Here is a 15510-nt window from a genome sequence, read left to right as displayed (position 1 = left end):
TCCCTTGGCGTTCAATTATGCTTGTCACAGCCTTGATCTTGGCTCCGCCCCCATGTCTCCTGGCCCCACCCCCAAACTCCCCAGATATTTCTTGAATTGGCCTTGGCAACCGTACAGACAGTGGGGGTTTGGGGTGGGGAGGGGCCTCAGCATGTTACAATGCCATAGAGATCACCCTTCAAAGCAGCCATTTTCTTGGGGAGTTGAGGGCCTGCCCTAGACTGTCTGGCACCCTAGGTAAGGCTAAGTTCTGATGCCCACCCCCACCCCCCAGCTTTATAATAAAAATAAATGAGAACAATAAACCTTTATTTACAATTGATAGTGGAAATTCCCTTTTCCCCCGTCATGAGCTGCAGAGAGCAAAGTTCATCTCAAGAAGTGAAAATACGTAACTAGGGAAAGGAAGTATCAAGGAATGCCAACTTTAGAAGCAAAGATCACATCCTGAAATTCCAAGCAAAGCATTTAATAAGCAGAGAACATTAATAACTACTACTGTGTGATATACTGATTGTCTAATATGGACTCCTTTTGAGTTACCAAAAATAGCTTTTCATGATGGAATTACAAAGCGATATTGAAATGTAAGAGATAGAAGTGAAATAAGTCATTAAAAATGTAAGTTTTACTGTACTAGAATGATATTTCCAGATAAAGCTTTAGTCAGAATTTTAAAATTTTGTAAGCTGAGGCTTCAGTTCCTTCAGAAGTCAAACCTTTTTGAGTAAATCTCTTGTACTAAGTAACATTAGACTTGGAAAATGGGTCTGATCTTCAAATTGTCATTTTTTCATTTAAACACTAGTAAGTGGCACATTTATAAAAACTGCAGTAGGGTACAGTCAGTCTTTAACTTGCTACAGCCCACAGCTCAGTTACCGTAGACATGTTTCTTCATTCACTTTAATGGAAGGGACAGGTCCATGTGCACAAAAGGAGTAAATTTTCAGTGTAGTAAATGGGAAAGCCATGGTGTGTACAGATGCTCTATATGGGATTGAATGTACCACAGTGTGGCAGAATTTTGGGAAAGGAGACATGAAATTCATGCATCTTCTAACAGCTATATGGTTTGGTTCTCTCCCATCATCCCCAGCAGCCTAGATGCAGAGATGTGTTTCCAGTATGTGTGCGCCCGGTGTCCCAGTCTTTTGTTTACATCTTGGTGATAATATGTACCATCCCCAAAACACAACAATTATACCTTACAATAAGCCTGGTTAGGATTGTTTGACCTTGATAGGTAGGTAGAGGGACTGATGATGCTGATAAGGTGTGTGTGTGTGTGGGGGGGGGGTCTTTTCTTTCTTTCTTTCTTTCTTTCTTTCTTTCTTTCTTTCTTTCTTTCTTTCTTTCTTTCTTTCTTTCTTTCTTTCTTTCTTTCTTTCTTTCTTTCTTTCCAATTTATAGCCCACCCTTTCCCAAATGGGCTCTGAGTGGGTTACAACAGTCAATAATATAAGAGATATATATAATAAAACAATATACAATCTAAAAGCAATATAACAGTCTAAAAACAAACTCCAATTCTGCAGTTAGTGGTATCAGTTGCCTCCACTTCTTCCATACATCCCCCAGCTGGTATAAGATAAATGGGTCAACAGAGTTATTCCATCAGGGTCCCTGCCAGCAGGGAGGTCACAGAATAACAAAATGTCCACGGCCTCAGTTGAATGACTGATGGAATAGCTCTGTCTTACAGGCCCTGTGGAACTGCCAACGGTCCCTGCAGGGCCCTAATCTCCAATGGGAGCTTGTTCCACCAGGTAGGGGCCAGAACAGAGAATGCCCTGGCCCTGGTTGAGGCTAAGTGGACTTCTTTTGGGCCCGGGATTACCAGCAGATGTTGATCCAGGGAGCATAAGGCTCTCTGGGGGGTATATGGGAAAAGGTGGTCTTGCAGATATGCTGGTCCCAGGCCATTCAGGGCTTTGAAGGTCAGAATCAAAACCTTGAACCAGATCTGGTACTCAATTGGTAACCAGTGCAGCTGGCAGAGCACTGGTTGCATGCACACCCATATAGGTGCAGCAGCATTCTTCACCAGTTGGAGTTTCCGGATCAGATTCAAGGGCAAGCCCGCATAGAGCAAATTGCAGTAATCAAGTCTGGAAGTGACCGTTGCATGGATCACTGTGGACAGATCCTGGACAGATAGGGAGGGAGCCAGTTGTTTCGCCTGCCATAGATAGTAAAAGGCAGACCTGGCTACTGTAGTGACCTGGGCCTCCATAGGCAATGAGGCATCCAGGATCACCCCAAGACTCCAAACCCTCAGTGCCAGCAACAGGAGTGCCCCATCAATGGTTGGGAGCCTTATTCCCATACCTATTCTGCCCTGGGCCATACACAGGACCTCCATCTTAGATGGATCTATTTTCAGTTGGCTCTGTTGCAACTAACCCATCATGGCCTCAAGCACACAGCCAAGATTTTCCGGGGCAGAGTCTGGGTGACCGTCCATCAACAGATAAAGCTGGGTGTCATCAGCATATTTATGGCAACCCAACCCATACCTCCATACTAACTGGGCAAGGGGGCGCATATAGATGTTAAACAGCAGTGGTGACAGGACTGCTTCCTGCGGCACTCCACATTTTAATGGGTACCACCGGGAGACCGTGTCACCAATTGCCATCCTCCATCCCTGACCCCGGAGGAAGGAGGAAAACCATTGTAAGGTTTTCACTTCTATGTAGGCGAAGCAGTAGGTCAAAAGATCATAATCGACTGTATCGAACGCTGCTCTCAGATCTAACAATGACAGCAACGCCAATCCGCCTCGATCCAGGTGTCTCCAGAGCTCATCTATGAGAGTGACCAACGCCATCTCCACCCCATGGCCAGGTCAGAAACTGGACTGGAATGGGTCCAGGACAGCTGCTTCATTCAGGAAGGCCTGGAGTTGTTTGCCAACTGCTCTCTCAACTACCTTACCCAGGAACAGTAGGTTTGATACTTGGCAGTAGTTGGATGGAACCGATGGGTCCAATGATGGTTTCTTCAAGAGCGGCTGTACAAGGGACAAATTGACAACCTCTTCCAGGGGGACCTGGGCTTCATCCCCACAGACCTTGACAAGTCAGGATGGGCACAGTTCTAAGAGGGAGGTGGTAGATCTCACAGCTGCCAGGACCCTGTCGACATCCTCCTGCGAGAGTTGGCTGAAATGGTCCAAACAAGGACTAGAAGATGGACAAGTGGCTTCCAGTTTTCTTACTGCATCAAGTGTGATCAGGAAATCCCGGCGGAGTAATAATAATAATAATAATACCTTTTATTTATATCCCGCCCTCCCCGCCGAAGCAGGCTCAGGGCGGCTAACAGCAGAATTCAATATACATAGTACAAAACATTTTAACCATAATAAATTAAAACTATTAAAAATTTTAAAACATTTTAAAACAGTAAAAAATAAGTTGTGCTATTATCTAGATGGCGAACTTAGTTAACAGTTCTAGTCTGTGAAGGCCATTTGAAATAAAGTAGTCTTGCAGGCCCTGCGGAATTGCTCAAGGTCCCGCAGGGCTCGCATTTCTTCTGGAAGTTGGTTCCATAACTGTGGGGCCATAACAGAAAAAGCCCGGTTACGGGTACTTTGGAGTTTTACCTCTTTTGGCCCGGGGATAGTCAGCAGGTTCTTCCCTGCCGACCTCAGTGCTCTCTGGGGTTCATGTGGGGAGAGACGGTCACTAAGGTAGGCAGGTCCTCGGCCATATAGGGCTTTAAAGGTAATGACCAGCACTTTGTAACGAATCCGGTAAATAACTGGCAGCCAGTGCAGTTCACGCAGCCCCGGCCGTATGTGCTCCCGCTTTGGGAGCCCCAGCAGTAATCTAGCGGCTGCGTTCTGCACTAGCTGCAGTTTCCGGGTTCGGCACAGAGGCAGCCCCATGTAGAGGGCATTACAGTAATCTAATCTCGAGGTGACCGTTGCATGGATCACTGTTGCCAGGTCCCGACGCTCTAGGAAGGGAGCCAACTGCCTTGCTCGCCTCAGATGAAAAAAGGCTGACTTGGCTGTGGCTGCTATCTGGGCCTCCATTGATAATGAAGGCTCCAGTAGAACTCCCAGGCTTTTGACCCGGGGCGCCGCCTTGAGCGGCGCCCCATCAAAGACCGGGAGAGATATTTCCCCTCCCAGAACGCCCTGACCCAAGCAAAGGACCTCTGTCTTCGCTGGATTCAATTTCAGCCCACTCAGCCTTAACCAAGTTGCCACAGCCTGCAGTGCCAGGTCCAGATTCTCTGGGGCGCATCCAGGCCGGCCGTCCATTAGCAAATAGAGCTGGGTGTCATCTGCATATTGGTGACACCCAAGCCCATACCTCCTGGCAATCTGGGCAAGGGGGCGCATATAAATATTAAATAGCATCGGGGATAGAACTGCTCCCTGAGGCACCCCACAATGTAGTGTGCGTCTCTGGGAGAGCTCTCCCCCGATTGCCACCCTTTGTCCCCGATCCTCGAGGAAGGAGGAAAGCCATTGTAAGGCCAACCCCTCAACCCCAACATCGGCGAGGCGGCGGGTCAGTAGCCGGTGGTCGACCGTGTCGAACGCAGCCGACAGGTCTAGCAACATCAGCACCGCCACACCGCCTCGATCCAGATGCCGCTGGAGGTCATCCGCTAAGGCGACCAGCACTGTCTCCGTCCCATGACCCGGGCGAAAGCCGGATTGGCAAGGGTCCAGGATGAAAGCGTCATCCAGAAAGCCCTGCAACTGCAACGCCACTGCCCTCTCTATCATTTTACCTAAAAACGGTAAATTCGAGACCGGCCGGTAATTTGCCAATTCGGCCGGGTCTGCTGTAATCTTTTTCAGAAGGGGACGGACCAGGGCCTCTTTTAGAGGCGTTGGAAAGCACCCCTCCAAGAGGGATCTATTTATGATGTCCCGTAAAGGGCATCCAAGCTCCCTCAGGCAAGGTTTAATCAGCCAAGAGGGGCACGGGTCCAAATCACAAGTTGTTGGACGTGCAGAGGAGAGACATGATTTTATCTGTGAAATATCTTGCAAAAGCCTCACAGCCAATGTCCAATTCCTTACTGTTTTTCTGGCTCTGTGACAAGGTAGTTAATGATCAAATAGTCCTAAATAATTGGGCTGGGCATGAGTTCGCAGATACAATGGAGGCTGTGTAAAAATTCTTTTTGGCGGTCTTGTCGTTCCCCCCACCCCCCGCTGTCGAACCGGACGGTTGGAGGGATGCCATGGCTGTGATGTTCCCAGGAAGATTTAGGAGGAGTCTTCTGACAGCAAAGGGCTCTACAGAATACCCAACTGCCTTTTCTTTTCGAACAAGCTTTTACTACAGCATGCTTCTACCTTAAACATTGAAATGTTATCCTGCAAGTAAGTCTTTCTCTTTACTACGACCAACTAATGGATCTTTTGTTATAAGGCCAATTGGGACTGTGCAAAAAGGAAAAGGGAAGAGATCCCCCCTCCCTTTTCCCCCTGAGGATGGCTTCCAAAAGACAGTGAACAAATCTCGGAACCATTAAGAATGCAAATGGGACTGAATAAGCAATTCAAATAGATTCGGCTTACAATTAAATAAGCTACAATGAGAACATTATTTTACCTTAATACGGTCTGAATAAAAGTCTGATATATTTTCAAGAGGAATACTTTTGATATCTGATTTGTATTGAATTGATTACAACTGGAGTGTAAGAGAAAAGCACAGAGCTGGAGGCAAAATAGAAAGGTAGATTACTTGGGACTGGTTTTTAACTTTTTTATTTTATAAGGGTTTTTTTGACTTTTTGTTCTTCTTATCTTTCCTCTCTTATTTTTGAAATAATTAAAGAAGCATTAAGGTCAAAAGACTACGTCCATCTTCCCTGCTTATGATTACTGTTGTTGGTGACAAAGTTAGTACTTACTGCTAATGAGATTAAAAACATACAGCGGGTTTTATTTAGTGGCTGACTTGTTTTGCTTTTCTCACTGTTGGTATTAAAATGAATAGTTTAGATTTATATCATAAGTAATGAACAGTTAAAATATATAACAAAATAATAAGACTGTAGGATGTAATGGTTGTATTGAGTTAAAATTTAAAATTTACAGGTAAAAAAATTATACATGAGGTTTGAAAGGTAGAAATTTAATAGTTATTTACTGCTTCTCTTTTTCTTTGTTGGTTAATGTTTCTTTGTCTTATGATCACCCGAATTACCCTTTTTTTCTTGTTTCTGTATCCCTGCACTATTTTCCCCCTTTTTATACTGAAATTCAACAAAAATTTGAAATTAAAAAAAAATCCATTTTGGCATTTACTGCCACCTCATAGGCTTTTATAAGCATCCTGTAAGTTGTTCTTGATGCTTTATCACAGATACGTTGCCACTTTCGCTCTAGCTGTCTCAGCTCTCGCTTCATTCCACAGAGCTCCAGGTTATACCATGGAGCTCATTTGGAACCAGGGCAGAGAGGGTACTGGGGGGCAATCTCATCAATGACTTCAGAGAACCGGCTATGCCAGTCCCCCACCAGCTCATCTAATGAGGTGCCAGGGGGCTTTGGATCCTGCAGAGCCTTCTGAAGCCACTCAGGGTCCATTTGGCTCTTTGGGCAAGCATAAATCTGCTCACCTAAACAGAAGGATTCAGCACACTTAGCCAGACCTTCAGGGCAATGTGGTCTGACCATAGTGCTGGCACCACAGATTCCAGATCCACAGATACCCCTGCCGCAAAAATCAAACCTAGTGTGTGGCCTGCTCGATGCATGTGAGTCGATATAAATTGGGAAACCCCAGTGCCTCCATGGACGACACTAGATCTCTAACCTGAGAAGATGCCACATTCCTATATCTCCGGCTCCTTCCATTCCTTTGAGTAGAATTCCACCTAGACCCACTGCTATGTCTTCCCCTCCTCCCTATTAATTGTATCCCCTTTTGTTGTTGTATCTTTTGACATCTACCTATGTAGCCTGTAGCATAAGTAAAGTATAAATACTGCTGGTTGTTGATTGTTCGGGGCTGCTGCGTGACTGCTCAATTAGAGCCTCACATGACAGCCAAAGAGGTCTCTTCTGTATTTTGTGCACACTTAGAAATATTTTTCTTATGTTGTGTATGCGGACCTAAGTGAAGACTTATTTGGTGTTCCAGCAGGGCTCATTGGAGCCATAAGGACTGAGCTTGGGGACTTGGGAACAATGGGCAGCAGGATCCAAATTCCCACTGCCCTGCTCCAATCACGCTCCCCTGCTGGTTTGAATGATCCAATAACATATGAACATATGAAGCTGCCTTATACTGAACCAGACCCTTGGTCCATCAAAGTAAGTATTGTCTTCTCAGACTGGCAGCGGCTCTCCAGGGTCTCAAGCTGAGGTTTTTCACACCTATTTGCCTGGACCCTTTTTTGGAGATGCCAGGGATTGAACCTGGGACCTTCTGCTTCCCAAGCAGATGCTCTGCCACTGAGCCACCATCCCTCCCCTGATTGGAAGCAGCTTTCCAGGGAGTCAAGCTGAGGTTTTTCACACCTATTTGCCTGGACCCTTTTTGGAGATGCCAGGGATTGAACCTGGGACCTTCTGCTTCCCAAGCAGATGCTCTGCCACTGAGCCACCATCCCTCCCCTGATTGGAAGCAGCTTTCCAGGGAGTCAAGCTGAGGTTTTTCACACCTATTTGCCTGGACCCTTTTTGGAGATGCCAGGGATTGAACCTGGGACCTTCTGCTTCCCAAGCAGATGCTCTACCACTGAGCCACCGTCCCTCCCCTAACATGCTTGCGCGGGAACCCTGAGTTGTATATAGTTGGCCCCGTGGGCCTTGTTTGGCAGTCTTTGAGCTTTGAACTTCAAGAGAAAAGGATTACAATCACAAACACACAGAAACTGTGTCGATTGTATGGAGAAAATAAAGAAATTGCACCATGATGGATTACAAATTGATATCTTGGAATGTAAATGGACTAAATTCAACACAAAAAAGAAGGGCTACATTTCATTGGATAAGAAAAACAAAATTGTAATATAGTTTGTTTATAAGAAGTGCATATTAGACAAAAGGATTATAAATTTTTATTGAATAAGCAATTGGGACTAGAATTTTATACATTGGCTGAACAGAAGAAGAGAGGAGTAATTTTTTATATTAAAAAAGAATTAGACCTGAAATTGGTTTTTAAAGATATAAAGATGGAAGTTGAAAATTGCTGAGGAGCAGAATTATAAGTATGATTGGTTTCAAATGCAGCAAATAAAGAGTTTGGTGAAAAGTGATCTTAAAACCAAAGGAATAAGATGAGAGCAAATGGAAATGGAAAAAGTTCTGCTGCTAGGACATTGTATGCGCAGTTGTGGAAGCAAGAAAAAATACCAGAGAAACGAGATTGGATTGTAAAAGTTATGACATGGAGTGAAATGGACAAGTTAACAAGAACCTTAAGAGACTATGATTTAGAAGTATTTAAGATGGAGTGGAAAAAGTTCAGAAGATACGTAGAAAAAGAGTGGAAAATAAAAGGACATTGGACAATTTTTGATAATGATTAAGTATAAGAGGGAGGAGGATATGAATTTTGGTTCTTATTAATTAAGGGTACCTTTAATATTAATATTTTAAATATAGTACACTGGCGGGGGTCAAGTAACGGGGGGAGGGGTGGTCAGAAAGTAATATATGGGATAGAGGAAAAAAGTAGTTATTAATGATGTAAGAATTTGAATATACTACCATATGTTACTAATAAAAATTGTTTGAAACCAAAGACAGGACCCAGCTGGTTTTCATATAGGAACAATAAACCTTTATTTTCAAAAAAGGAAGCTGCTCTTTTTACAGAGGACTGCCAGGAATTCTACTTGGCAGGACTTTGGCACAATCTAGCCATCCTGGTTCTTTTGCCCCAGGATATTCTTTTAACAAGAGCCCTGTGGTGCAGAGTAGTAAGCTGCAGTACTGTAGTCCAAGCTCTGCTCACAACCTTGGGAAGGAAGGGTGAGGTGGGAGAGCTTGTTTTGCCAGGCTCTCTCAATTGCACAGCAAAGTTGCTGAGCCAAGCATCTCTTCCTTCTGTTGGCTGAGGCTCCTTCCCCTCCTGTTCCCCTGGGGAAGGAAGGAAAGAGCCAGAGCTTCCTTTGCCCATTTCCCTCAATCCCACAAGAGAGATACAAAGAAAGCACCATTAAGACCAACAAGTGCTAATGTATTAATCATGTTTTAAGGTTTATTTTTTAAGAAAATCTTTAATTGTGTTTGCCTGTGTCCTTTCTAAAGGAGAGCCAGTTTGGTGTAGTGGTTAAGTGTGCGGACTCTTATCTGGGAGAACCGGGTTTGATTCCCCACTCCTCCACTTGCACTTGCTAGAGTGGCCTTGGGTCAGCCATAGCTCTGGCAGAGGTTGTCCTTGAAAGGGCAGCTGCTGTGAGAGCCCTCTCCAGCCCCACCCACCTCACAGGGTGTCTGTTGTGGGAGAGGAAGGGAAAGGAGATTGTAGGCCGCTCTGAGCCTCTGTCCTTGAAAAGGCAGCTGCTGTGAGAGCCCTCTCCAGCCCCACCCACCTCACAGGGTGTCTGTTGTGGGGGAGGAAGGTAAAGGAGATTGTGAGCCGCTCTGAGACTCTTCGGAGTGGAGGGCGGGATATAAATCCAATATCTTCTTCTTCTTCTTATATCTCAGCTACCTAACCTTAAATAGGTACACACATAGCCTGGCCCAACATGGCATGGCCCAGCCTGACAAGGTCTCATTTATGTCTGTTCTAGCCCTCATAACAAATGAGTTTGACACCGCTGATATAGAAGCTTCAGCTAGTGAAAAATGCTGCATCTTGCTTTCTAATAAATGTCATGAGAAGAGAGAACAGTCAACTTTTACCTTGTGAACTGCCCTGGTTAAATGGCCTGAAAACCATCATATACTAGACTGTCTCTCCTTTCATTAGCTGCCCCAACTGAACTCCACTAGGCTTCCCAACCCTCCTGCCCTGGTGGGGGACCCCAGGATTTCCAGCCTCTTCCCCCGCTCCCCAAAAAAACAGAAGCGGGGGGAGGGGGGAAACGGCGCCAAGGAGCGTGGCGAGCCGCCCCATCTCGGAGCGGGCGATGCCGCTGCGCTGCTGCCGCCTCTTCTCCGCTCACCGTAGCTGCTCCTCCGAGATGGGCTCAGGCTGAGCCCATCTCGGAGGAGCAGCTACGGTGAAGCGGAGAAGAGGCGGCAGCAACACAGCGGCATCGCCCGCTCCACCTCTGAGGTGAAATTAGAGAAGGGGAGGGTGGAGGGAAGGAAGGCATTTAAAAAGTTGTGAGGTCCCTTTAATTGTGATTGACAGAACTCCCTTTGGAGTTCAATTGTGCTTGTCACATCCTTGCTCCTAGCTCCACCCCAGTGTCTCCTGGCTCCACCCCCAAAGTCTCCTGGCTCCACCCCCAAAGTCCCCAGATATTTCTGGAATTGGACTTGGCAACCCTAAACTCCGCTCAGGTGCTTCAGACTGCATCTAGAGGTGAAAAACAAACAAGCTACTACTACTCTGCAGCTGTAGCCACAAGACTGTGGAGAAACTTTGAGTTAGAGCTCAGGAATTATTTCCTCCCTTACTTATTATTAATATTTTAATAGTAATATTTATATATAATATAATATAATTAGAGCTCAGGAATTATTTCCTCCCTCCCAGTTTGGTGTAGTGGTTAAGTGTGCAGTCTCTTATCTGGGAGAACCGGGTTTGATTCCCCACTCCTCCACTTGCACCTGCTAGCATGGCCTTGGGTCAGCCATAGCTCTGGCAGAGGTTGTCCTTGAAAGGGCAACTGCTGTGAGAGCCCTCTCCAGCCCCACCCACCTCACAGGGTGTCTGTTGTGGGGGAGGAAGGTAAAGGAGATTGTGAGCCGCTCTGAGACTCTTCGGAGTGGAGGGCGGGATATAAATCCAATATCTTCTTCTTCTTCTTATATCTCAGCTACCTAACCTTAAATAGGTACACACATAGCCTGGCCCAACATGGCATGGCCCAGCCTGACAAGGTCTCATTTATGTCTGTTCTAGCCCTCATAACAAATGAGTTTGACACCGCTGATATAGAAGCTTCAGCTAGTGAAAAATGCTGCATCTTGCTTTCTAATAAATGTCATGAGAAGAGAGAACAGTCAACTTTTACCTTGTGAACTGCCCTGGTTAAATGGCCTGAAAACCATCATATACTAGACTGTCTCTCCTTTCATTAGCTGCCCCAACTGAACTCCACTAGGCTTCCCAACCCTCCTGCCCTGGTGGGGGACCCCAGGATTTCCAGCCTCTTCCCCCGCTCCCCAAAAAAACAGAAGCGGGGGGAGGGGGGAAACGGCGCCAAGGAGCGTGGCGAGCCGCCCCATCTCGGAGCGGGCGATGCCGCTGCGCTGCTGCCGCCTCTTCTCCGCTCACCGTAGCTGCTCCTCCGAGATGGGCTCAGGCTGAGCCCATCTCGGAGGAGCAGCTACGGTGAAGCGGAGAAGAGGCGGCAGCAACACAGCGGCATCGCCCGCTCCACCTCTGAGGTGAAATTAGAGAAGGGGAGGGTGGAGGGAAGGAAGGCATTTAAAAAGTTGTGAGGTCCCTTTAATTGTGATTGACAGAACTCCCTTTGGAGTTCAATTGTGCTTGTCACATCCTTGCTCCTAGCTCCACCCCAGTGTCTCCTGGCTCCACCCCCAAAGTCTCCTGGCTCCACCCCCAAAGTCCCCAGATATTTCTGGAATTGGACTTGGCAACCCTAAACTCCGCTCAGGTGCTTCAGACTGCATCTAGAGGTGAAAAACAAACAAGCTACTACTACTCTGCAGCTGTAGCCACAAGACTGTGGAGAAACTTTGAGTTAGAGCTCAGGAATTATTTCCTCCCTTACTTATTATTAATATTTTAATAGTAATATTTATATATAATATAATATAATTAGAGCTCAGGAATTATTTCCTCCCTCCCAGTTTGGTGTAGTGGTTAAGTGTGCAGTCTCTTATCTGGGAGAACCGGGTTTGATTCCCCACTCCTCCACTTGCACCTGCTAGCATGGCCTTGGGTCAGCCATAGCTCTGGCAGAGGTTGTCCTTGAAAGGGCAACTGCTGTGAGAGCCCTCTCCAGCCCCACCCACCTCACAGGGTGTCTGTTGTGGGGGAGGAAGGTAAAGGAGATTGTGAGCCGCTCTGAGACTCTTCGGAGTGGAGGGCAGGATATAAATCCAATATCATCATCATCATCATCATCATCATCATCATCATCATCATCATCATCTTCTTCTTCTTCTTCTTCTTTCTTCCATAAAAGGTTGTAAAACCGTCATTTTTAGGGGGGTTAGATATTTTCAATGATTGGTTTAATATGATTGTTGTTGAATTTATGAGTAATGTTGAATTTATGTGATTTTTAATGCTTATTTATTTTAGTGGTCTAATAATGGAGTAATGGTGCATAAGACTGCACTAAAAATGCTTAAACTTTTTTTTGGGGGGGGGGGCTTATGAACATTTAACCTATCCATAAAATTAAGTCCAGTTGGCCAACTTTGTTCTATTGCTTCAGACCAACACAACTGGACACCTGGATCCATCCATAAAATGTTAGACCTTTCTGAAAACTTTAATTTTCATATGTCAAGTGAAGAAGGCTGTAGATTTATACCCCGCCCTTCTCTCTGAATCAGAATCTCAGAGCGGCCTACAATCTCCTTTACCTCCTTTCCCCACAACAGGCACCCTGTGAGGTGGGTGGGGCTGAGAGAGCTCACCCAGAGGCTGCCCTTTCAAGGACAACTTCTACAAGAGCTATGGCTTACCCAAGGCAATTCCAGCAGCTGCCAGTTGGGGAGTGGGGAATCAAACCTGGTTCTCCCAGATAAGAGTCTGCACACTTAACCACTACACCAAACTGGCTTTCTTTAACTAACACTTTTTAAAGTGCACTGAAAGAGAATATTCTGCCCAGTGTAAAATCAGCCTCTATTTCAGGGATCTAAATACTTGAAGTTCATCTAACATAACAAGAGAGTTCAGAGGTATACCAATTGCCTGTATTTTCTTCAGGGTTAAATGGAACCGGTTAGATGCAAATGAATCTGAGAGCATCAGGGAGATGTGACTACTAGGCAAGGCCGGAGCATAGGAGTAAGCCAAGTAGGAGGCAGCTTAGGGCGCCACTTGGCCTAGGGGCATCATGAGGCGCCCCCTCTCCCCACGCCCTGTGGCAGCCTGTCCGCTCTGCTGCCATCTGGGAGGCTGCGGCAAAGTGTGGGGGGCATGGAAGGGCAGTGAGCGTGCTCTAGATGCACCGCCGCCCTTCCGAACTTTGCGGCACCGCTGCCGCTTCCGAACTTTGCTCTAGGTGCACCGCTGCCGTTCTGAACTTTGCGGCAGGGCAGCGAGCCTCGGGAGACCACGGCAAAGTGGGGGAGCCTGGCAGGGCAGCGAGTGTGCTCTAGGTGCGCTGCTGCCCTTCTGAACTTTGCTGAGGCTTTGGCAAAGGTGCACCTGAGTGAATGTGAGTGATGTCATTGTGACGTGCGCAAAAAAAACAATGGGGGGCGGAGAAGCACAGGTCGGTCTAGGGACGCAGACACCCCTAACCCCAGGCCTGCTACTAGGCCCTGCCTGTAATGAGGCATTACCAGAATTTCAGTGTCAGGCTCTAGTCATCAGAACACCCTGACCTATCTCCAGGCACATGGCTGCATAACCTACACAGTTTGGGAACCCCAAGGATCCATCACAAAAATATGGCCTGGATCATGTATCAATTGGTCACTTCAGTATCTACCTCAATGGTATATAGCATAACATTTGTTCTGTCCAAATATACAAGCAGTGACAAGACACAAGAAATAGAAAGGCTCTGTCCGAGCCCAGCAAAAAAAAAAAAAATGATGGCACAGTAAAGTGAACCTGAGAGATGTTTTTCCCACACCCCACTAAGTGACAAAATGCAGAAGACATGCTTCCTCAAAAGGCCTGGAAATAATGTAGAACTTTGTGCTGTATCGGTTGCATTGCTAAGAATGAATGTAGATTGGAGGGTGGGGTGGGGCTGAACAGAGATTTGATTGCAGAGTGACACAACACATTCAGTAAACTGTCTGGTGCAAGAGAATATGGCGCAGAGAGGATTATGGCGCAGAGAGGATTATTTTTCTTCCAGCCCCTCCCATGCTTTTCGTAGTCAAATTGCATCCTGTTAACCATCTGGCTTTTCTGACTTTTCCTGACTTTGAATTAAGATAGGAACTTTTTTCTGTCAGGACTCTTGGGCCTGCATGACAGATAGAAATACAGCAGGAAAAGCTTTTTCTGCCATTGCACTTAGATGAACTTCAAGATTAACTTGCCGTATTTTTTTGTAGCTCATGTGGAAATTAGAGCTGGCAGGTCTGACTCGAAATACATGGGAACTTTGGGGGTGGAGCCAGGAGCAAGGCTGTAACAAGCATGACTGCATTCCAAGGGATTTCTGGCCATCACATTTAAAGGAACTGTGTTAAGATCATAAGAGAAGCCATGTTGGATCAGGCCAATGGCCCATCCAGTCCAACACTCTGTGTCACATAAGAACATAAGAGAAGCCATGTTGGATTAGGCCAACGGCCCATCCAGTCCAACACTCTGTGTCACATAAGAACATAAGAGAAGCCCTGTTGGATCAGGCCAATGGCCCATCCAGTCCAACACTCTGTATCACACAGTGGCCAAAAATTTATATATACACACACACACACACTGTGGCTAATAGCCACTGATGGACCTCTGCTCCATAAGAACATAAGAGAAGCCATGTTGGATCAGACCAATGGCCCATCCAGTCCAACACTCTGTGTTACACAGTGGCCAATATATATGTGTGTGTGTATATACACACACACACACTGTGGCTAATAGCCACGGATGGACCTCTGCTCCATAAGAACATAAGAGAAGCCATGTTGGATCAGGCCAATGGCCCATCCAGTCCAACACTCTGTGTCACACAGTGGCCAAAATTTTATATATACACACAAACTGTGGCTAATAGCCACTGATGGACCTCTGCTCCATATTTTTATCTAAACCCCTCTTGAAGGTGGCTATGCTTGTGGCCACCACCACCTCCTGTGGCAGTGAATTCCACATGCCAATCACCCTTTGGGTGAAGAAGTACTTCCTTTTATCCGTTTTAACCTGGCTGCTCAGCAATTTCATCGAATGCCCACGAGTTCTTGTATTGTGAGAAAGGGAGAAAAGTACTTCTTTCTCTACTTTCTCCATCCCATGCATTATCTTGTAAACCTCTATCATGTCACCCCGCAGTCGACGTTTCTCCAAAAGTCGACGTGTTCCTTTTAAATGCTTTCCATTCAATGGAAATAATGGAGGACAGGAGCACCTACTTTCGGGGCACATAGAATTGGATCCCCAATCTTTTTGAAACTTGTGGGGGGGCTTGAGGAGATGCACTAGATGCTATGCTGAAAATCTGGTGCCCCTACCTCAAAAAACATCCCCCCCAAAAGCTCCAGAAACATACAGATCAATTCTCCAT

Source organism: Heteronotia binoei, chromosome 21, assembly GCF_032191835.1.
Source record: "Heteronotia binoei isolate CCM8104 ecotype False Entrance Well chromosome 21, APGP_CSIRO_Hbin_v1, whole genome shotgun sequence".
Lineage (NCBI taxonomy): Eukaryota > Metazoa > Chordata > Lepidosauria > Squamata > Gekkonidae > Heteronotia > Heteronotia binoei.
Note: the sequence above shows the minus strand (reverse complement) of the source record.